The sequence below is a fragment of the Schistocerca piceifrons genome, chromosome 7, assembly GCF_021461385.2.
Source record: "Schistocerca piceifrons isolate TAMUIC-IGC-003096 chromosome 7, iqSchPice1.1, whole genome shotgun sequence".
In the NCBI taxonomy this organism is placed as follows: domain Eukaryota; kingdom Metazoa; phylum Arthropoda; class Insecta; order Orthoptera; family Acrididae; genus Schistocerca; species Schistocerca piceifrons.
The window spans coordinates 373451699-373476587 of record NC_060144.1 but is presented as its reverse complement, the minus strand read 5'-3'; positions in this window follow the sequence as shown (position 1 = coordinate 373476587).

Below are 24889 nucleotides of genomic sequence, written 5' to 3'. Positions count from 1 at the left end.
GCTTCTTCTTAGCGTCGCAAAACTTTTCCGTTTAGTGCCTATGGAATATTGCCCTGCTGTATAGGCGTCGGAAACGGCACATCCGAGGCTTAACAAAATCACGTTTTCCAGGAGAGCCTCCTCGATCCAGAACGTGTTTCTCAGACCGATACCCAACTCCAACTACTACTGCTGAGCCCGCTATGCCGTGCAGCGCCCCTGTGCATTTTCCCGCGCTCGCCTGCCATCCACCTTTTACCGCTCCCCTACACACAGGGTATTCACCCGAGGTTTTGCATTCTACATATCCTAATACATTGCCTACGTATGGACCAGGCGCACAATTACAGCTTTAACATCTTACAACAGTGTCAACATTCCTTACATTTCAATTTTGTTATAATATTGCTTGCAATTTGACATAAACATTAATATTCACATCGAAAATTGTTTACAGTTTCTTTAACATAATGACATGAAACAAAAAAGAAATGAAATCAGAACATTGATTACACTAATTTATCGAAAATCAGAAGAAAAATTATTATATGTACAATAGTACAGCGTTGTTGTTGTTACAATCTGCAGACTAATTATTATATGACGGTTCGTATATTGATAGGTCGGTTAGAATGTTCAAGTGAAAGTGGCAAGAGCAAGCCATCATAGCTTATTTGCTAGTGGGCAGCAAGTCAGGTGTTGAAGTGTGGACACGTGGACACAAAATGGTTAGTCTATATCATAGGTGCAGTCCACATTGTGTTGCAGTACGACTGTGCAGAGAAGATCAGGTCACAAAGCTTGTGAGTTGTTTGTGAGAAGACTGTTCGACGCAGAGAAAAACAATCTACAACCTGACGTGTGTACATATCAGGGTATCACATACAAAAATATCTTCACTTACACCTGTTATATCTTGCACATTTTCCTACCCATAGAGGTGTCCGCAGCCCGTGGTCTAGTGGCTAGCGTTGCTACCTCTGCATGACGGGATCCCGCGTTCGATTCCCGGCCGGATTGGCGATTTTTCTCTTCCGAGGACTGGGAGTTCGTGTTGTCCTCACCATCACCATCATCATGATTCGTGACAGTGGCTAGAGTGGAATGTGAAAAAAGAATTGGATTGTGAAAGAATTAGGACTTTGTACAGGCACTGATGACTGCGCAGTTGAGAGCCCATAAAACCAAACATCATCATCACGCATAGAGGGACGGTTCTCAGTCTTCCTTCGTTCTTGTATTCAGTCTAAAGGAGACATAAAGCTATTTTGTAACTAGAGGTGTCCAAATCATTTCGCTTGGAGTTTATCTGAAAACCAGCTCCACGAAGCAGGGTGACATATATCAACGTCTACCGTAAGATCTAGTACACAACGCGAACCAGATATGCCTTCTGACTATTTTAGTACAAGGAGCCGACAGTCTGCAGCGACCTGTCATAGACTTTTCGTTTGGTTTCTTGCCCAAACTGAATATGTAGCTATCCTGCACTGAAGAACAGCGCAAATGTTGAAGGTAAACGCTGTTGATTTTGCTTCGTTTGCTCACAACCCCGACTCTTCACAACATTAGTATCCATTTTACTCTCCGCCTTCAAGTTCGTATCTAAAACTGCTCCATGCTGTCTTGGGATTACTGTTTCAGCGGTTTTAGTTTTTCGTTAACATTGGCGTACTACACAGCTGTATGGATAGGATTTCGGTTAAGTCGACCGATATGCACCTTGTGTATGGGTTCGCTGAAAACAATGGAAGAACGACACAATCACTCTATGCAGAGCTGTTCTCGTAGCGGCAGTCACATCATCTCAGTACAGTGTTTCGTCTCAGTGTTATTGATTCGCTACGTGTTGTGCGTTATGTGATTTACGATTTAGTTATCGCATATTACAGGTTTCTTCACTGTTATCAGGCTGTATCTACAGAAACTAGGGTGACTGCGGTAACAGCCGAATAAATTATAAATACGCTATTCTCTATAACGAGCCGAAGGAGGCTTTGGGTCCCTGATAACAAAACACTCAGAAGCCATGACTGAACAACCTGTGAAAGTTTCTCGGTCGAGTTGTGGTTCATCCTGTATATTAGTGGCAATCAGTGTGGGAAAGCGCTACTCACCCGAAAACGCTACATTTGTTAGTGAGCACAACAATAACAATTATAGAGCGGTTATTTAGTCTTTCGTAGCCAGTAGCTTTCGCGCAATTCACCAGCATTCAGTATTGTGTGTACCATAAATCCTTATAAGAGCAAGCTGAGAGTTCTACGAGTTTTTCGATTCTTCTATTTCAGTAGAAGCTAAAGATGTAAATTTGGCCTCCATCCCGAAATGTATGTTTGTCACAGTTTACACATATGGCTCGTTACCCATCCGAAAACTGTCCAGTCGGTCCAGTGACATTATCCTCCACGTCACTCTTAAATTTAGGAGATCCTGGTATTTACTTTTTGTAGTCAGCCGCTCTGCGTGATCGGTGATACGTAGTTTGGGGGGGGGGGGGGGGGTTTGAAGGGGGAGGGAGTGTGGGTTCCCGGAGGTTACACAGAAACATAAGTTAGAAAGCACTTTATCAAATAATTACGAAAACAGAAGAGGGACAATTTGTGTTCAGACTCAGAAGCACTAGGACCATAAGCCAGTGGCCATAAGCTTAACAAATCGACACTTTATTAAAAATGATAGATCAGAAATAATGATCAAACGATGTTTAAGCACATTACAAAATTAAATTCTGATCCATCTTGATTACAAGAAAATGAAAGCACCAACCCTCGGTAGGAACATAACGTTAACAGTAGCTGCCCTCAGGCACGTACCGCAAAATTACTCTTTCAGAACAAATACACTTTCTAGAACAGGATAAAACTTATAACTTCCATTAAAAAAGCCCTTAAATAAAACCAAACATAATGCTCGAGCCAGCCTCATTCATTAAAACCAAATTATCTTACAAATAAGTAAATCAAAATGCACCTAAAATAAAACTTAAAAAGTTTCAAAGAATTTAACTGATATGTTACAAGAAAGGTATGAGCAACATTGTTTAAAACTTTAGACGAACGAGCATGCAACAGAAACCAACTTATGCACGACAACAAACGTTTTGAAGCTGATCTAAGTAGTAAGAATCTATTTCCCCAGTTAGATATTGAAAAGGAAATTAAATGTGCTCATATTATAATGAAACAAGCGCCACAAAAGACACTTCTGAACTGTTCCTGCAACGGACGAACATCACAGTTTCAGTTCTATTCGATTTGCAATGCCAGACGCTCATCATGAACAATCGGGCAATGAAGTATAGCTTAAATGACTCCAACAAATTGGTTCTCCACACATCAGAAGCCATGGTAAAATCAAATGGCGCCAAGAGCTCATACACAAAACTGTAAACTGGCAGGCGAACTCGCTTCTCACTATGAAAACCTAACTATAACAGCTCAACTCAAGTTCACTATCAGAACAGATAACATATTTCTTCATACATGGAGTTGACCACAGTATATCTTGAACATCACTGAGGAATCTGCTAGAAGTGTTCTATCGGTCACATTCGACTTTCCGAACAAATTCGTTCAAATGGTTCTGAGCACTATGGAACTTAACATCTGAGGTCATCAGTCCCCTAGAATTTAGAACTACTTAAACCTAACTAACCTTAGGACGTCACACACGTCCATTCCCGAGGCAGGATTCGAACCTGCGACCGTAGCGGTCGCGCGGTTCCAGACTGAAGCGCCTAGAACCGCTCGGCCACAACGGCCGGCGGACTATCCGAACACTGACTGCCTCAAGATGGCCCGCGTCTGCTTTCTTGAAGCCTGCGCGCCTACCGCCGACACCTAATGGCGAGGTATACTTCGTGGCAAGCAGTAAAATGGTCCTCGACTGTCTCATTGTCCCTTGCTAAACCACCAACACCACGAGGAGAAGAAGCGGCAAATAACTGGCGAAATTACCACTATACTTACTTTCAGGCTTAATTTTACTAATATGTAACCACATACATTTCTTAGTTTTAGTATGCTGCACCCAGAAACTGACATGGGGGATGAGATCCATTACCTTGCATGGACCCACGAAAAGGGGAAGCGCCTTTTGGGTAGTTCGTGGACATGCATTACCTTGAATCCAAAAGTTACACACCTAAACGAAATTCTCGATATGGTTACACTCACGACATCCCTGAGTGTATCTCTCAGTCTGCCTCTGATGCGCGTGAAAATGTCACAAAGGGCCACACTCGACTTGGCTTTAACATCAAAAGGATTACTCTTCTCCACTAAAAGGTCACCAGTCGACCACAATTTCGACAGGGGAGAGTTAACCGGATAGCCCAACATCAAATGAGCTGCCGCAAGACCAAATGCTTCAAGAAAAGAGATATTAAAGCTAACCCCAACCATCTCATCGACCTATCCTAGCACGGTTGACTCCTCGCATGATATATAACTAAGGCTGTGATTCAATTCCGGTTAATGTTATTGTCGAACGAGGACTGCACGTAGTAGAGAACAGTCAAAAACAGAACTTCTTGCAGTGTGCCGAGAGAAAAGCGGCCGCATTATCGGAGAAAAAAAACTTGGGGAGACAAAAATTAGAAAAAAAATGCTGGTAATATAATTAACAGTAGTGGGGGCTGTAACCGATTTGCTAGAAATAAGCCATACAAAACGTGTAAACGCACCAAAGGCCACAAAAAACGTAACGATAACACCAGGTGCGAAGCAAGAACCGATGTAATAGATACAGAGATTATCCATAGGACTGCCTTCATGGGAGGAACGTAATAACCCCTGTCGGATATTGAATTTCGATTTGGCCGTTTTGCCCAGTTCACATTGTGCCATCATCCTCTGAACATCCTTGACTGTACTATGCCATGTGACACGTTTCTTAAGCCTATGAAGGATTTGGGCTAATCCCAAGTGACCCCCCCTCCCCCCCCCCCCACACACATACAAGGGCGTATGAAACTAACTGAAAATCGCCGGAACTACTCTCTTAGGAAGACAAATCGTGAACTTCTGGTCGTAATAGGTTCAGAAGCAAAGCAGTCCTACAAATACCAAGTAGGGTTTCACCATTATGTCCCGATCGATCCTTTCGAGGGTCTCGGCTATTTCAAGGCCCTGACCCTCGTGTTCCTTCAGATTACCAAACAGCGATGGGACCTCCGATGAGACGAAAGTAACCCTTTCCTCCAACAACCTACACTCTTTGATCACTGTTAAGACGACAGGAACCCTCTCCTCCACGAACCAGCCTCCAGTCTTTGCTTCCACCTTCGTTCTCCTGAAACATTTTGCTTAACTTGATTTTCAGTACCTCGTATGTGCTTGACGACGGACTTAAAGGTCGAAATCAGCATTCCCCAATGTGGAATTAGTTGGCTCAACCGTGGTCTAGCCAGCAACCAGCTAAACGCTTATTTATCTGGCTCGAGAAAGAAACGACTATGTTCAAGCTGTAAACGCATAAGTTTCAGTGCCGGTAAGACAGCCTACGTTTCTGCCTCATTAACAGAATATCTATATATTTCCTCGAACAGACAGTGTGTCTCCGCTAGCCATATTTCCCTGAAGGAGGAGTTCGGCGCTATACCAGAATGAAATGCAGCCTCCCCATCCTTGATTGAGAGTATTTTAGTAATATCGTTGCGTCTACAAAAATGCGTGGTTTTTTCTTCGGACTCGTTTCGCATCATCAATGGTGCTGATTTCCGCTTTATTTCTCGCTTACATCGGGAAATGTCGTCAAATAGCACATCGCTGATGGTTTTCTTCTTTAGAAACTGCTAGTTGTTGTCTAATTTTTAGTTTTTCTGCAGCACTATGCTTTTCTTACGGTTCACACAAACCGCAACACATACTTAGAAGTATAAAAACAAACAAAAAACAATGGCGTGCAAAAAAATGTGCTGTGTGCAACATAAGAAATGCACAGTATTCCAGAAAAACTAAAAATTGGACCGCAGCTATCAGTTTCTGAAGAAGAAAATCGTCAAAGATGTGCTAACAGATGGCATTTCCCGATGTAAGTGAGAAACAAACCACCACTGACGATGCTTTACCTCAATAAAGCGAAATGCGTCTGGTGAAAGAAACAAGCATTTTTGTAGTTGCAAGGACAAAACAAAAATACTCTGGTTCAAATGGCTCTGAGCACTATGGGACTTAACTTCTACGGTCATCAGTCGCCTAGAACTTAGAACTACTTAAAGCTAACTAACCGAAGGACATCACACACACCCATCCCCAAGGCAGGATTAGAACCTGCGACAGTAGCGGTCGCGCGGTTCCAGACTGCAGCGCCTAGAACCGCTCGGCCACCCTGGCCGGCCAACCTATATGGATTCTGCCTCATAGGCACAGAGTCAGTCATCTGAATCCGATGCTGAAGACAGTTAGTAAAAGAAAATTTTTGAGTGAGCACTTTGGGAATAGTTGTCTCTGGATCAGATTTCAGTGGATCAGGTCGAAGTGGCTATCATCCCCATCAAATACATCAAAAACGCATTGAAATTTATGGTGGCAAAATGGAATTTTATTACTCTCTCTAAACTTGAAATATTATTGCCCATCCTCATAACTAACCATAGAGTTGGTATTAACCAAAAAATCACATTCCAAAATAACAGAGGTGGTAATCCCTTCACAAAACAATGTGCCCATGAAAATTTTCTTGTTTTAAGTTTCACATGGCATTGACGAAAAACAGACAAACACTGCCATTCGCAGCTATACATTTATTGTTGACACGAGTCATCGGGTCAAACCCTACCACACTACGGTACCGAAGATAGTATTTGCTATAAATTAAAGACACTGAACAGCCAGATCTTCCGCCCCTGGTAGCTGAGTGGTCAGCACGATGGAATGTACCTAACGGCCCGGGTTCGATTCCTGGCTGGATCGGAGATTTTCTCCGCTCAGGGACTGGGTGTTATGTGGTCCTTATAATCATCATTTCATCCCCATCGACACGCAAGTCGCCGAAGTGGCGTCATCTCGAAAGACTTGCACCGGGCGAACGGTCTATCTGATGGGAGACACTAGCCACACGTCCTTTGAATTTCCAACTGCCAGAACAGAGTACACCACAATAACACAAACAACCATCCTCAAGTGTCCGAATTAAATGAGACGTCTTCACTGTTTGGACTTGGCATAAGATTGATCATCTGGACGGCAAGAGAAGGGTGCTTGCGGACCAATTCTTGCGATGCCTGTCTGTAGTCATAATGAGGTACTACTGCTGCTACAATATTCTACACAATCCTCAGAGTTTACCTTTACTTCAACCATTTTTTTCTTAATGTTACGGGACTGACAGTTATTAGCGTAAATGGAGAGTGTTCATCGTGTACCCTATTTCTTTTCACCTAAAAGCTGTGTTTCAGATAAATCACTCGGAGTTGTATAGAAAATCGCCTGCCACGAGACTGCCTCGGTTAAACGGACGGCAAACACGGGAGCCAGCAGGTGAGTTGACACCGTGTGCAGTAACGGCTCGGTGTCGCTGTCGTTAAATGTGCATTAGGCACCGGCCAACGGCAGCGAGGCGCCTATCTTTAGACCAAAAACGAGTGCGCAACCTCTGTGACCTGCAGCGATTAGTGAAGCGCTTGTGCCCAATTTTAGTCACGTCCCATTCATACAGTGTAAAACAAGATAAAAGTGGTCTTCCCTACCACACGTTCCTCTCTGGTCTCATGTAAGCCACTAGTATTGCAGATACCAATTTCTTTATGAATTCGTAGCCCGTACAATATTTAGAAAACTTCATGGTAATAATGCGATTGTCTTCCGAAATAATTCATTTATTTGCTAACTGCCTTACCCTATTACGCATGAAGATATGCAAGTATAGGAGATTTCTATTAAAAGCAATTCCGCTTTGTATCAAAGTAGTAAAGGTACAGTGAATCCTCCGCAATTCACCGCACCGTGGCTTGCGGAGTATCTATGTAGATGCAGATGTAGATGTAGATGAGAATATAAACAAAACTGAGTGGGACCCCCGTCAACAGATAATTGCACCGTTATATTACAAGCAGTTTTTTTTTTTTTTTTTTTTATTTATCGCTCTGCTACCACAAGGCCGTGAACGGCCATGTTATGATATCATTGGGACTGCGTTATGAAAACGTTCGTTATGTGTTGCTTGATGTTCTCGTTCAAGGTGAATCGTTTGCCTCTCAGAGCCATTAATAGTTCACCAAAATGCAATAATCTCCCCTGTATCCCCCGATCTCCTACTTCTCACCCTTCTCTCGCTTCAAATCATAGCACTGTCTATCCGTCACCTCCCCGTGCCTGTCTCCAGCCATTTCCCGCTCCTCCTTCTCCCTGTCCTCCTCTTTCTCCTTCTCCTCCTTCCATTTCTCTGCCTCTGGCAATCCTTCCTGTCCTCACCCCTCTATCTGCTTCGCCATGCCGTTTCTCGAATACATCCCCAAGGAATGCTTTCAAATACTTCCCGCAAAACAAGCCCATCATGCAGATCATCCCAGATGGCAGCCATTAACTATCATTTACAACCCCCCCCCCTCCCCAAGCATGTCTGTAGTATTTCAGACTGTTAAATCAAACATCTTTCAATCATTTAATTGCAAACAGTTATTTTATAGGGCTACCAGCCACATGATGTTTGGAGTGATCGCTGCATCAAGTAGAAATCTACAGACACCAGTCTTTGAGTACTGGCACCTATTTTGGCCGGAACCGAGGATGGAATCTTCCTACACGGCGGTAGGGGATCCTGAAGATGACGTAATGAATCGCCAAAACTGCTACCCAATTAACCACCAGTTTGGAAATTAGACGGCTGGAAGGTGTTTGATCTGACATTTTGTACTGAACAGCCAAGTCCCACAACCATCTATGATAAGATGGACATACAAGAGACTGCATGTCCCCTCCACTCTCGCTGTCCATTTCTTCCTGCCCCCTTTGTCCATCTCCTCCACCTCCTCTCTCTTCCTCTTTGCCCATTTTCTCCTCCTCTTCTCGCTACACATCTCCCCTTACCCCCCCCCCCACCCTCTTCTCTCACTCCTAACCGCTCTCACAGTCCATCTCTGCCCCACTCTCTGTCCATCTCATCCTCAGGCCATCCCCTCCAACGTACTCTCTCTATCCAGCTCATATCCCCCCCCCTCTCTCTCCAACCATCCTCTTCACCTCCCTCGCTCTGCCCATCACCTCACCCTTCTTCTTTATCTCCTCCTCATGTTTTGTCTGTCCACCTCATCCTATCTGTCTCATTATCACTCTGCTCTCCCCCACCAGTATCTGCTCCACTGTGCAAATCTGGATATGTAGGTCCTCCAAGGCATGCCAATATTAACTGCACAACCCACCTTTCGTGCAATGCCGTATACATGGGCAGAAAAACACTTTCATCTACACAGAGCAGTTCCCCTATAGCAGGCTGTATTCATACAAAATTTGACTGAAATCGATCCACTGTTTTAGGAGCATATCTTGGACATGCACATGTACATACATACTTCTGCAAACATAATGATTTGTATACATAAAGATATGATGGAGATAGAAACACCTCCCTCCTCCATTCCATAGTTTGAGTAGTGACTACATAAACAGACTTTAAATATTTTTTTATGACCTCATCCAAAGAACCTTGTACTTCTTTCAAAAAGTGTGGTTGACCTAATGATTGCCCATGTCTGAAGTCCCTACAAATGTCACATGTGCTACACTTCTCTATACTCGAGGTAGACTGCATTGGACCTACAACGAGACATATATATTGTTGGCAATAGGAGGCAGCTCTTGAAATGAAGAACGTGAGAAGATCTTAATAAACTATGGAGAAGATTTACGAACAAGTTTCGGAATAATTTAAATACATTATTGACCAAAAAGCAAAGTTGAAAATGCTGAAAAGAATTTAAGAGCATTTTGTCATCCTGATTCTGTTCTCGCTGGCTGTGTTTCCCATGTAGCTTATTCCCTGACCTAAGAATTTCCCAGTACAGTGCCCACAACTGCTGTTTGAAATTTGAACAACACGTCTACCAGTAACTTCTCAGCTTCGTCGTATACTGGCGTCGCAATTAGGGTATCACTGAAATATTTGGTTAACTGAATGATATTTACACTCTGCAGTGGAGTGTGCGCAGATACGAAATTTCCTCGCAGATTAAAACTGTTTGCCGCACCGAGATTCGAACTTTGGAACTTAGAGTGTCGCAGGTAAATGCTCTATCGACCAAACTAAGCAAGCATGGCTCACAACCAGTCCTCGCAGCTTTACTTCCGCCAACACGTAGGAACGTAGGATATGAGGTACTGTCGGAGGTAAGCTGTGAGGATGGGTCGTGAGTCGTGCTTGGGTAACTCACTCGGTAGAGTACTTGCCCTTGAAAGGCAAAAGTCCCGAGTTCGAGTCACGCTCAGGCACATAGTTTTAACCTGCCAGGAAGTTTCATACGGTTTACTGCTTGGCTACATCTTCCCCAAGGAATTGGATGAATGTTGTATCTGAAGCTTTTAGACATAAAGCGACAATAAGGTTACCTCCATAAACAACTCCGAATTTTCTTTAGGAGATGCTTCCTATTACCTTACCTCACTTTCTGTCTACTGTTTCTGCTTCGAGAACCTTCCTGCAAACTTTCTGAACTCTTTCGACGTAAAAATTAATACTTTGTTAGCTAGGTATATTTCAGGAAATATTCCAATAACCCATTTTTCGTTTCCTTACGACAAGGAGTGAGTGTAATAATTACCTGTTTGATAGTTCTATACGTTTTATCTCCGGTATCCTTTGGTTTTCTTTGTCCGCTGCCTTGTATTTTGCTTGTGAAGCCAAATGCTATAGAAGGGTTCAATATTCTTGAACTACATCATCTACGATCACGTTTTTACTCCTGTATCACTTCGACATAGTGTTTCTTAAATTTTAACCTTAGCTTGGTTTTTCTGTTCTAAAGACTCGTCATCTGTGCCGTGGATGAAAGTTATGGACCACATTTTACATTCCCATATCAGTTTTTGTGACATGCTTTGGTAGATAGCTATTATCAGTATATAGAAGAGAGAAATAACCACTGAAGGATCTCATCGCATTTTGTACTTGGTAGCAACTACCAATTCATTTCTTTTTTTATGTCTGATTTGAGGTCATCAGTGTACAACGTACTCTTCCAGAAGGACGATTCTTGTTAACGCTGCTGTTCTCCTGCCCTGATGTGCAATATTATATCTCGCTAACCAGGCTAGGACCTTACTTCTTTCAGGTATCTAGGATTTATGCTGTTTTTGTAGTCAGCTGAAGCGTTGACATGAGGAAGGGAGTAAGTCATGAAAAGCAGATTTGACAGGAGAAGCGAAAAACAGTTTTGACACTGCTAAATACAAGGCTGTATTTACAACATGGATACAGAAAGTACAAGTTAACATTACAAATATATTTACAGCAAGCTATGACATTTGTATAAGAAATATAATAATGGTGTACAAAGATGTCTATGAAGTCCAACATCGCCAGGAGCTCTGCTTTCAGCATCGCTAATTATTGGCCTTTGCCCTACTGATGGTAGAGAACGAAATGCAGAGATATTCTTGACAGATCTACCTAGCTTCAAAATGTGGTGACCCCTCCAGGGTTCTATTTCATTGAACGAATCTTTCATCTCCATGATGGACAGCGTATCCCTCACAGTTCTAGTCCAAGAAGCAGAAATGATCTTCAGTGATGCTGTAGGTAGTAATGTATAGCATACCGAGGCGAAATCAGAGAAACCTTTCTCCATCACCCTTCTAACACGGAATGGTTGTATATTCGTTGCTTCTATAATCATATTAGTCATTTGGTCAGGAGTCATTCTTTCTCGACTGCATTACGCCGAAATCTCGGCCAAAAGGAATGTGCGAATGTCCCGACACCAGAAGTTTCAAACTGACTTTATAAATAATGCTCTTTAACATTGCCTTTGGTGAAGCCATTAAAACGAGCCGATTTTTATTTCGGTCGGTGCAGTCGGTGCAGAGTCAGTCGCACATTTTTGACATCTGCTCAAAGCAGGATCGTCGATATTACTCAGCCTTCTCTTTTTATCAGAACTACGGTGATTAAATCAAAAAAGTAATATACCTTCACTTATCCAGTTTTAGTTTCAAAACTGTGAGCACAGCTTCCATACGTCATTATTTTCAACACTACGGCAGTTTTATTTGAATACACAAGTAGCCTCCACAAAGGAAGTACACGAATCGGTTAGGTCATAATAAAGCACAGCTAGGCGCTACACTCATTTAAATTTCAATGCAGACCAAATACGACTTACTAGTTTGTATGGAACAAGCTACAGAGGTATTTTGTCACACTAACAACTCCTAGTAACGTTACCATCGAATCAGTAACACAGTAATGAATTTTCAGTCACAGAGTAAAAGCAGGTACTCCGTACCATGTTCATTTATTCCCATATCCATCCAAGCCTACATAATATTAGAACAAGTGACACCATGCCCTGTTTTGAACAACGCAGCCGCTCACAATTTCGACATTCTTCTGCTTCTGCGCCACTGGTAAAATGTCTCAGTACCCTTTCCTTTAATAAATCTGAAAAAAGACTTTTTTTATTTACTACCCATGTCAATGCCTCAGTTATTTGTGCAGTTTCTTCCTTCGTCATTTTACACCCTAATTCCAAATTTCAGTTTTACTTTTGCTCTACTATCGACTTTACGTTCAATATTAGGAGCAATCGCAGACCAGGTCTCATTTGACGACATCATATTCCTTCATTTTTATCTCAATGACGGACGATAGCTGATCATTTTCTGTACTAGTACAGATCGTGTGATGCATTAACCTGGTATTGTGGTTCGACTTGAAATCCATTTATTTAGCGTATAGCAATTTTAATTGAAGTGCAAAAAACATATATGAATTGTGTAAGTTTATAAAATAAATAAAAGTAAAACACAAAATCTGCAATTTAATATCTGAGTTTTTAATCCATTCGACGGCCGCGCCTCAGTTAAGAAAATTCTTTCAGATTTCTGAGATAAGATCGTCTGATACAGCTTGTTACAACGTGTTTCATTGTCTGATGTTCACTGCCACAGTCCCACTGAGAGCCATACATTGAAGGCTATCTGCACAGATGTCTTGACTTGTAATGAATCTTCTTGACTGTCTTCCAAACACGTCGAGGTAATTCTATGCCGGGAGGTCTTGAACCACATCGTAAGTAGCTCTGATATTCATTATGGCCAATGCAGCTCCGCCTTCTTGAGTACTTGCTCATCATGTTCAAATCCACTGTTTGCAGAGATTCTGCCAACATGACAGGTCACTGTCTTGATTTTAATCAGCTCATTCTCAGTGTGTGCACATCAGAGTGGACTGGAAGCTGGAGATTTTAATTAATTTTTCGTATTCGTTGAGAGCGGCAAAGTGGCTTAGTGATGGTAATCAGTGAAGAGGAGTATATCTCATGCAACCTTTTATTGTCCTCATTATTGCATGTAGCTGAACATCGATTTTTCTCACACGGGAGATATTAAGCTTCACTGGAGCTCAGAGTGCGGCAGCAGAACACATGAGTCCTAAGCAAGAACTTCATAGGTTTGTAGCTCTTGCGCATCATGAGGTGCCAACCCTCTCCTGTATGACGTTACTACGCGATATCAGCTTTGCAGCGGTGTTCTCTTTGTGTTTCTTGTAGGATGTGGTTCTGTCAAGAGCTAAACAAAAAGTTTTGAAGAGTCTTGGTGGTGGATCATTTGACCATTACAGGAGTTAAGATGAAAGCTGCTGTCCTCGGTCTTCGCTGAATTAGGTGTTAATGTGAACTTTTCGAAGTTTTCATCCATTATACTTAGCAGAGAGTATCACATCAGCAGCTTCAAGACTTCTCTGTTGGGTGGCCATTTCCAAGTTGGTGTAAATGTACTTCGTAGACCCTGTTTCAGGGAGGTCAGAAGTATGCTAACTGAACAGGACTCGTGCCGAAACTGATTCCTGAGAAAGTTTTTAGTTTCTTATGTCTACTTAGTCTATGGGCGAGGCTAACTTTGAACTGAGACAAGATGTTTATGAGAAATATTGTGCTGTAGCTGTTTAAAATACTTGCGAGTTTGTACAGCAGTCCCTGATTCCTTACTGTAGCATAGGCAGCTTTAAGATCAACAAAATCCAAAAATTCAGTGATGTTTGAAGTCGTTGTTGAAATTCCGCTTCTGTGTTTGTGGTTAAGTTAAATACATAAGCTATACAGTTTCTGTTGGGTCTGAATCCTGCTTGCTAGAGGGCAGTAACTTCATGAGTCTTTTTGAAACCTTCTAGAAGCAGCTGAGATGGCGATAGCTAACAGCCTTATTCACAGGTTTACCAAGCTTCACTAAAGATATGTTATTGTCCTTTGTCAGGCTTTTGCAAAGCTCCTATCTATCATAATGTTAATGAAGAAGCTCGAAAGCCACTTACGAGTCTTATTTCCACAACTGATGAAGAACACTACGTGCAGTCCATCAAATCCCAAACTTTTGCCTTTGTTGCTTCAGTCTTAAGACTCATGTCTCTCTGCCTGATCTCTTAGAATTCAAACTCGCTGTTTTCCGTTTCCATAGTTCCTACTGTGCTTTATCCAGACGTTTAACCTATTCCATAGGTGATTCACATACGTTGTCCGTTAAATAGGACATATTGCTCTCCAAAGTCAGTATATTATCCTGGAATTCCCCAGGATTGCAATTGTTTGCTCTGGACAAAGCTGTTCCAACGAGTCTATCATAATTTTCAATTAATGGGGCAATCCATCTGGGCACTTTATCAATTTCTTCGTGGAATTTAGTCCATTCAGCTTTTCTAAAGTACTGTCTTGGTCCAGGAATTGATCTCATTCGGAGCACAGGGCTTTCAATTCCTGTATAAAGAATTACTGGTCAGTGTGAAGCCTCCAAAGACGATCCTTACTGTATTGAGTGATTATACCTGGGAAGAGAGATAAGGGTTGATATCTTCCTTCCAAGCTGCATATTGCAATGTCCCATTACCCCCGCCCCACACACACACACACACACGCAATGAAAAACGAGGCTATGATTCGTGCAAGGGATAGGAAAAATATTGTGAACACCTGTACTTACTTGGGAATGGTTCATTAATAAGGTATTTAACCACCATTTGCCCATAATACACTTGTAATTTTTCATGGAATACTGGCATATAATGATTATATAGTGTCCAGTGGAATGTTATGCCACTCTTCGATCTGAACCTCTTCTAACTCCTGTAGTGACGAGGGAGGGCAAAATCTGCTCCCGAGTAAGCGCTTCAACACCGCCCACAAAGGTTCGATAATGTTTTAGTCCGGTGACTCGGCTGGCCAGGGAAGAGCTGCAGTTCAGTTGCATGCTCCTCATACCATGATTGTACTGTCATGGTTGTGTGAATGGGGGCACTATCGCCCTGATATATGGCATCATTTTTGGGGAACAACACTTGAATCACGGAGTGCACCTAATCACCTAAAATGCTCACATAATCATTGGTTGTAACACAGCCTTTGAGGTAATGATGGGACCAGCAGAATACCATGATATGGCTGCTTACACCATCACACTTCCACCTCCATGCTTAACCGCCGCTGGAATTAAGTAATAAGGATTGTAGGCTTCTTTTGGTGTTGTAAAGACCTAAAACGAAAACGTTGACTCGTCGGACGATATGACGTGTTTCTATTGATCAGCCATCCAGGATTTATGCCCCTGACACCATGTTTTACTCTTGTCGCCACTAATGGTTTCGGTATAGCGTTTCGTTCAAGAATATTTACTTTGTGGAGTTCTCGGCGGACAGCGTCGATAGATACGGGGTCTCGAAGATGGCTATTGAGCTCTGCAGTCACTTTAACCGAAATAGTTTTGTGTTCTTTTGACACAGTTCTTGATGGCGTACGACGAAATCTGTCATTTAGTTTGGATTTGCGCCGACTATTACGTTTACACGATGATGTCTTTCATTTTTTGTGTAGGCTGTCATGACTGTGGAAACAGTTGCTCTTGAAACATTCAATAGTTTGTCGCTCTTGGTTACTGATGCTCAAGCTAATCGGGCCCCCACATACTGCCCTCTTTGGAACTTTGTTAGGTCTTTCACTGCACGTCTAACTCGGCCTCTGAGTGCAAATATGAAATGTGCACGACTCGTAAACAACCTGCACTGATGCCTACTCCGTACTCAACACGTACAGTCCAGGGCAACACGTGCCTTACCTGCGTTTTTGACCTCTAATACAACCACTCCGTTACTACTACTGTTCACATTATTTTGCCTGTCCCCTGTTTGTTAAGCCACGTTTACAAGGATCTTACCATTTTCAACATTTTCATTGTATTTAAAATTAGTGTGGTGGCAGTAGAAATCGCTAGTAAATACAGTTGAATGTGAGGGAACTGGAATAATCTGAACTGGCCAGTTTTATGCTGGTGGCTTATTTATTGTAGTAACATCATGAGATAATCTCAATATTTTGCACTACGTCTGCAGATATCAGAGGTGTGTTCTCAGTATTATTGCACACGGCCTATGTAAGTAGCACAGCCATAGGTCTGATGATATGTAGCTCCTTCTTAGAAAATAGGCTCTCTGCAGTTTCTTCGTGTGTCCCTTGAATCACTGCAACATCTACACTGTTTTCATGTAAGGTACGGGAGAGATGTTAGGAATTAGATAGCCTAAACTTTCAACTTGAGTTCCGGACATAATTGGAAAAATAACGCCCATGATCTTGAGCTCTATAATCCCTACCAATTTCCTTCTTCCCAGAACATGGCATCATCTTTGTATCTGTTATCTTTGGCCCTGCAGCACGAGTTTTCGAAGTGAGTATATAAGGGACCTGCATATTCCCCATGCTCTCTCTCTTTGATATGCATGAATCTCTAAGTTATATTCGAGTAGCCACATCAACAGCACCTTTGGAGTGATTGGCTCTAAGAGAAGGAAAGGAAATAAGGATTTAGTGCCCCGTAAGTGATTACTTTAGGAATGGAGCCCAAGGTCAAAGCTTGAAGCATAAAGAAGAAGTAAGTCGCATCCTTTAAAACGGAATAATTCCGGGATTTGCTTCAGCGACCTAGGACCATCCCTCCCCTCCCCCCGCCCAATCCCTGTTTCATTGGTGAATGATGCGCAGTAGCAACGACGGTGGATGTATCACTTTGTCGTTGTTATTTCTCGAGACATATGTGGGAGGAAGTAAAACGTTGCCCGACTGTTCTACGAAAGTAAAAACTGGAGTTCGAACAGTAACTATCTCCAAGGTAGTAAATATGAGGAAGTGGAGTTGAACAAAAGGGATGACCAAGCAAAATGTAGCACTACTCTTGAATAAGAGAAGGGAAAGGAAATCAAATATTGAACATATAACCGACGAAATAAGTAGAGTCAGACTGAAACTGAGATAAGTGAATGCAATTGTAAGTATCAGAAGAAGGAAAAAATCAATAATCTGGAAAGTTCTATGATGAACTACAGAAGACTCTGATAAATACTGTGCTACTGATTACATTATTATAATGGGGGATTTTAATGGGAAATATCACAGTAACGAATATCATAGTGCCCGTTGGAGAACCAGTATGTAATGAAAACATAAAAATTCTTAGCGATTTTACCGCTTACAATAATCTAAAAAGCAACTAGCATTTCAAGAAGAGAGACGTGCATAAACGTACTGGGCCGGTAAAAGTCTTAGAGAAATAATCGACTAGAGTTTGGCAAATGATAAACTAGTGGTTGAAGTTAGAGATACAAGAGTTTGTGAAGACAAGATGTGGGATAAGAGCATTTTTAATAATCTAGAGAAGATATCTTTTTATAAAATGGAAGAAAATCAAAAAGCAAATAACTAACCACCAAGTTCGAAATGTTAATAAAGTACACGCGATTGAGCAGGATAGCATTAAATGGCTCTATGAAAGCAGGTTAACTAAGCAGGTAGGAAACTTGAGAACTAAAGACAATAAAGAAGAAGAATGACGAAGTATGAAGAATATTGTACGTGGATTAGCAGAAGAGGCTGCCAGTATAAAGAAAAAGGAAAGATCTATCAACATGGAATGATGTAATGAGAGCTGTTGAACACAGGATGCATATATGAAATACTGAAGCAAGAGAAGAAGCAATACTATAAGGAGGGAAGAAATATCGCTAAACACGTAGTAAGAGAGGCACACCAGTAACACTGGGGCTGATTTATTTCTAATATCGGGAAAGATGGTCAAATGCCTATAAGGTCTGAAGTAAGGTAAAGTATTACATACGATCATGGTACGATGATACAGCGCAGGAAACTGAAGTTGAACGACTAGATGAGAAACGATTAGATGAGATACAATCTGACGAAATAGCATCGGCCTTAACATCACTGCAGAACAGAAAAACGACGAAAGGAGGTGGTATGAATGCTGAATTGGTAAAATATGGATGTATAATCCAATATCTGTGACTGCTGCATCTGTTGAACGAATGTTGGAAGATCCGGAGTATCCTCAAAGACTCTAAGTCTGCTGGAGTGACATCAGTTTTTAAACAAAGAGATATATCCTGTGGATTAACAAAGAGGAAGAAGTTTACGGGGCACAGCATACAAGACGCATGCTAAGATTTTAAACATAGAACTTAAAAACATGCACGACGATGAAGTGGGTTTTAGGAAAGGACGGTCCACGGTGGATGCGGTAGTATTTTACATCACATAATACAATAATTATGTCAATAGTCAGGATTTCGGAAGGTAATAACTATTTGTGGATACCCGAAACATCTAATAATACTGTTAAAAGTTTGTATCAGAATCAACGGAAAAAGTGACTAACGAGATACCAAGTAACAGGCGAGTGTGACAAGGCTTTTGTACTTCACAAACTTCGTTCTGGTACTCAGCGTCAGGCTGTTTGTGACAGGAAGGACAAGCCCAAAGGGACCCTGGACATGATTCGCGGTGTGACTTTTCTCTTTATTTTAATTGAACACACGACGTCAGATTCATTAAACACCTAATGGAAAGACGCCTACAGAAGCATTGCCTACTAAGAAACAATAATTTACAGTCATAAAACTGTACCAGTTTTGTTAACAGCAAACGGATTAAATACAATAATAAAAACTGTAGTACTACAATAAAAGAGTTAAAATTCACTTCTCTGAGTTTTACAATTCAGAGTATAAGTATACTCCGCGAATAAGCACCGTATAAGAAAATTACTGTATCGCTTTGTAGGGGAGGTGCGCGGGACGCAAGAGAAATAACCAGACAAAACTGAGGGTAAATATCGGGTCCTTAATGGTGCAATAGTCAGTGAGAACCTTCATGAAATTAACCGATCTTAAATCTCCTAGTGTTTAGCTAGTCCTAAGCACAACAGTTCATACAAGAAGTACGATTCATAACAATTCATTTGGCCAAGCCTCACTTGCGGAAACACATTTATGTAAATAATCTAGTAATGACCCAACTGGAAAATTAGCCGGTTAATACTCGATATTTTCATAAGCTAGAAAAGGAAAAAATTAAAAGGGTAGCTGAAACAGGAGCGCAGTCATTAAGACACAAGTAAATACATCGACGTTCTATACAGGCCTGTCTTGGCAGGGCGTGGTGGGCTAGGAAAGATTAAGTGCTGCGGGGCAACCTGCACAGACTGGCAGTTCGCTCAAGCACGGACTTGGCTCCGTTTTCGGACGCAGCGCCTACTCAATCAATGAGGCAAATGTCACTAAATCTCACCGAAAGAAACACAAGTGGTAGCCTAATTAGCAGAACTGAATACAATAATTAGACCAGGCTTCTACTATAGACTGAACGCCACTGCACGGTAATCAAATTTAGAGCAACCAGGAAAACAAGTAAATAATTTTTCATTGAGTTAATGGAGCCAGAACAATGAAACTTGTAAGGGGCGGCCAAAACCTCTACACCGTTCCTAAAACGGTTACCGACTAGAAAGTTTGACTGCCAACCACAAATTGTACCAAACTGACGCCAAGTCGGCGAGGTTTAACCAAGTAATCGCCACACGGAGGTGAGCGCTAGACCCCAACCTAACGCGCTTATCCGGCTAATTAACCACTGAATTACGGCAGAGAGCACATAACCTTTTGAATAACATTATATCGACATATAAGAGAGTAGTAACAAACGAAAAATACTCACTGAAAGACATAATAAAAATAGAGGCCCAAAACTTAGAAACAAATAATAAAATACAGTCTAACTAGGTAGTATATGCACACATTATTAAAACAGATGAAATTCCGCTCTCTAGTAATAGTACATGCAGGACGTAGCATATGAGATGAACCCACTTAATATAAAAAGGTTCGCCGCCATATATCTGACACCTTACAGCAAATTACACTTAGCCTTACATAAAGAAACAAATCAGTTGTATATGAGTGCACGCACAACTTTCCTGCATTGAAGCAGAAGTAAGATCAATAACCGAAAGTCTGATATGGAACCGTACGTAAACCTCGAACAAACAATCAAAACTACTGAACTATACAGTAACATTACTGGTACAGGAAATAGCAATTATAATTATGGTTACATCCAATGCTCGGCTCCCTTGGGTTCCATAAATCAGACCGGAAGCTCACAATCCAGAAAGCACAGCGTGGAGCCGATACACAACTTCAACACAGCGGCGGTTCTGAATCCGTCTTCAGGACGTGGATGACCGCTACCTTCGGATTATGGCTCGGAGGAACCTTGACAGCAGCGCCACCATGCTGAATAATGGCTTTCGTGCAGCCAAAGGACGTGTACGACAATTCGCGCCGCCATCGTGAACGTCTTTTCAATGACCTCCTTCAGGATAACGATATCGCTCGGCTAGAGTGGCCATCATGTTCTGCAGACATGAACCCTGTCGAACATACCTGGGATAGATTGAAAAGAACGACGTGACCCCAAACGCCGAATCGCCGTTGAGGGGTGGAACAATCTGGACTAACAGTGCGTTGATGAACTGGTGGATAGTATGCCATGACGATATTAGGCATGCATCAATGCAAGAGGACTTACTACTGAGTATTACAGGTGCACGCTCATCTGGACCACCACCTCTGAAGGTCTCGCTGTTTGGTGGTACAAGATGCATTGTGTGGTTGTCATGAGCAATGAAAAGGGCGAAGTGATGTTTATGTTGATCTCTATTCCAATTGTCTGTACAGGTTCTGGAACTCTCAGATCCGAGGTGACGCAAAACTTTTTTTGATGTGTGTTCTTCCGTCGCCATACTGCCCTATGGAAGCGAGACCTGGTGTTAGCAAAAAGCAAGGATGCGGTATTCAAGAAATGAAATTCCCGGGAAGATATAATGTTGCACAATAAAAGAGATATTAACGAATCAAGATATTACAGAACTAAATATTCTTAGTCAAAACGAAGAATTCTAGAATATAGAGAAGAATTCGATTGCACACTCAGCAAAATGGAGAGTAACTGGAATTGGAGACTATAGCGTGTAGAATGCCGTGGCCGCTAGAAGCGCTGTGAGAGTGGCAGTGGTAGGGGATAGATAGCTCAGAGCTCTGTAGGGGAAATGTCGAGCGTTGGAGATTAAGTGTCGTTCTAAACTAAAGCCTGTATTCACATTTTCTGTAAATATTTAGTGTGGCCCCTCTACGCCCACACTAGCTTGGTGACCGTAAAAAAGATCTACTATCACCTCTGCTTTCGATACTATCTAAAAAAAATGTCGCCAACAATGCAGCAATTTAATTTTGGCTGGCGTGTTAACCATTTTCAACTTTCAGAGAAGCGTCATGAGCGCGAATTTTGAGTAAAAGCAACATTTCTCTGGTTTCCATGTCAAAATTTGCATCTTTTGCCAAAACAGAACTGAGTTAATACTGTCTCACCCCACTAACATGTTGTGCGGACACAATTCTGGAACAGTGGTTTATTAAGCTTATTAAATAAAGAACTGAAGAAAATTGAAGTTAGTAGCTTATACAAAAACATGTCCTTTGTACAAATAAACCTGTGATCTCTTCACATATGTTGTTCTAAAGCCCACAGCAATTCTCATTTCACCAGTTTTCGATGGATCTTAAAAATTACATTCTTTCAAGAAAATGTCTGAAGTTATTGGAGTAACAAGGTAGTTAGTGGAGTTTTATGTAATCAATATGTGGTACAATATTCTCCTGTTTTGTGTGCTATTATTTTCAAAATCTTATTTAGATGTCTGAAACAGTTTATGAAATATGAGGAGTGTTGCGGGTATCTCGCTCTGGCTTTATCGCTGGTGTGGCGAACAATTTTCTCGAGATTGGTGAAGTTAGATACCTCTACCCAAGTATGTTAGTTAAATGTCTTACGAAACAACATATTACATAACATGCACCAAGAGCAAAATCATAGCGACCCCTAAATTTCTTTGCACACATATCCCAATTTCATGCAGAGTCTCAAAAAATGGTTCAAATGGCTCTGAGCACTATGGGACTTAACATATATAGTCATCAGTCCCCTAGAAATTAGAACTACTTAAGCCTAACTAACCTAGGGACATCACACAACACCCAGTCATTACGAGGCAGAGAAAATCCCTGACCCCGCCGGGAATTGAACCCGGGAATCCGGGCGCGGGAAGCGAGATCGCTACCGCACGACCACGAGCTGCGGACGCAGCGTCTTCCTTTCACGTAAATATCATAGTACCTATGACCATTAACGAAATAATGTGCGCATCATCATGAACCTGACAAACAAAGCTATAAGCAAAGCAAAAGCTACCGAATAGCTTGTGTAAAATGGTTGGAAAAAGGTTACAGGGTGTGCGCATCGATTCAGTGATCGGTGACCGGCTGAAAGGTCGGAAACATCAGCTTTCCTTCAAAACAAACGAGTGAACTCGCTCAGCGCGAAAATTGGTCCTGTGCATCGGCCATCGTATGCTGTGCGAGCTGTACCAGGAGACAGTGCTGCCCGTCCAGGGCGTCGACGATTACTCGCTCAAAAAACCACGATAGACAACAACTGTGTTGGACGAGCAAGAATACGACAAAATGACAAGTCTGGAACGTGAACCAAATCGAAAGCAAAGGCGTAGCAACATCAGGAACCAAGCAACGCTGCGTACAATGAACAATACGTGAGCGCAGCCTGATCATGATTGAGGTATGGCTCCCTACGCTGCGAATGCGGCCTCGGGCGCCGATAAAGATGTGTGTGAATTCTTAAGGGACCAAACTAACGATGTCATCGGTCCCTAGACTTACACACTATTTAAACTAACTTAGTCTAAGAACAACAGAGCCGGCCGTAGTGGTCGAGCGGATACAGGCGCTACAGTCTGGAACCGAGCGACCGCTACGGTCGCAGGTTCGAATCCCGCCTCGGGCATGGATGTGTGTGACGTCCTTAGGTTAGTTAGGTTTAATTAGTTCTAAGTTCCAGGGGACTCATGACCGAAGAAGTTCAGTCCCATAGTGCTCAGAGCCATTTGAACCATTTGAACAACAGACACACCCATGTGAAAGGGAGGACTCGAACCTCCGGCGGGAGGGGCCGCGCAATCCGTGACATGGCTTCCGAGACCGCGCGACCACTCCTCGCGGTTGGGCGCCGATAGGCTGGCGCGTAGAGGACAGTGGTCCGCGCCTATCTCTGATGCGGAAGCAGCAGCGCTCGTAAATGTCGGGAGAGCCGCCTAATGGCTGTTGTCCAGGTCCTGGCGTTTTGGCGGGCATCAGAGACGTCGGGTAGGGATACCAGACTCTCAGAATTAGAAATTATAAATGTCAAGAAAGAAGAGTTACGAGAGGACCCGAGCAATGATGAATAGAGTAAAATAGAGTTTCGCGCAATACCTGAACAGAAGAAGAGCAAGAGCTTCTGGCCTCTCTTGCAGTCGTGGGTCCTAGTGCCTGTTGAGGGCCTGTTCAGCATCTCCGCAACGCTGTTGCTCCCACTAACTGATTGTATAATGAAATGTGTTGCTCTTCAGACGGTTTTTTATAACTCTTCTGTTAATATGACTTTGTAAGCGTCCCAGACTGGTGAATTACATGCCAATCCATTGAACAAATGATTTGTGAGTCACTTCTTTCGTGGATGAACTACTTTTATCGCAAGATTTTTCCATTGAATCTCAGGCTGGTCACTAATTTTTGAAAAATGAACTACATACAATCACTTCACTTCAGAGCGATCCGCGCCTTTATAATTAGATTATTTCCGCTTCTTTCTGTCTCCAGACATTTTTCATCAGTAGCGCAATTCAGATTAATTACTAGCAATATGTTACATTTGTCTAAGATAAGGGCCAGCAGCGAGGTGTTGCACTAATCATCATTGCTTGCGCAGTTTTCCTACATTTCGATACTGTTCTCTGGCGTCGCAACATCCATTCGCAGAAACCCTCGTGGTATTCAGACTATCGACTACTGTGAACAGTAGGAATCCGTTGAAATACTGCAGAAACCGCCTTTACATCTGTCGATTTTGTACCTCAACGAACGATTTGTACAGTTGCGGCTGCATGGATGTCTTGAATGTAGTCACAAATTTGGCCCGGTATCCTGTTACTTCGTAATTTTCTCACTAAACGACATTTGGAAAGTATCAAAAGTTTCCCAGAAGTCTGCGCAAGCAGGAATACAACTGGACGGATACGTGTGCCCTGAACATGTTCTGTAATTCTACAAGAAACCCTATAATTAAGTAGGTCAGCCCGATGACATTTGTTGAAAGCGGGAATGACCTGTGCTTTTCTCCAGTCACTTGACACTCTCCCTTGCTCCAGAGATCTAAGATTAAATACCGCTGGAAACTTCTTCCGAGTACTTCCGTAGAGTCTGACATTTACCTCGTCCTGCTGACATGCTTCACGAGTGCTATTACGGTAGA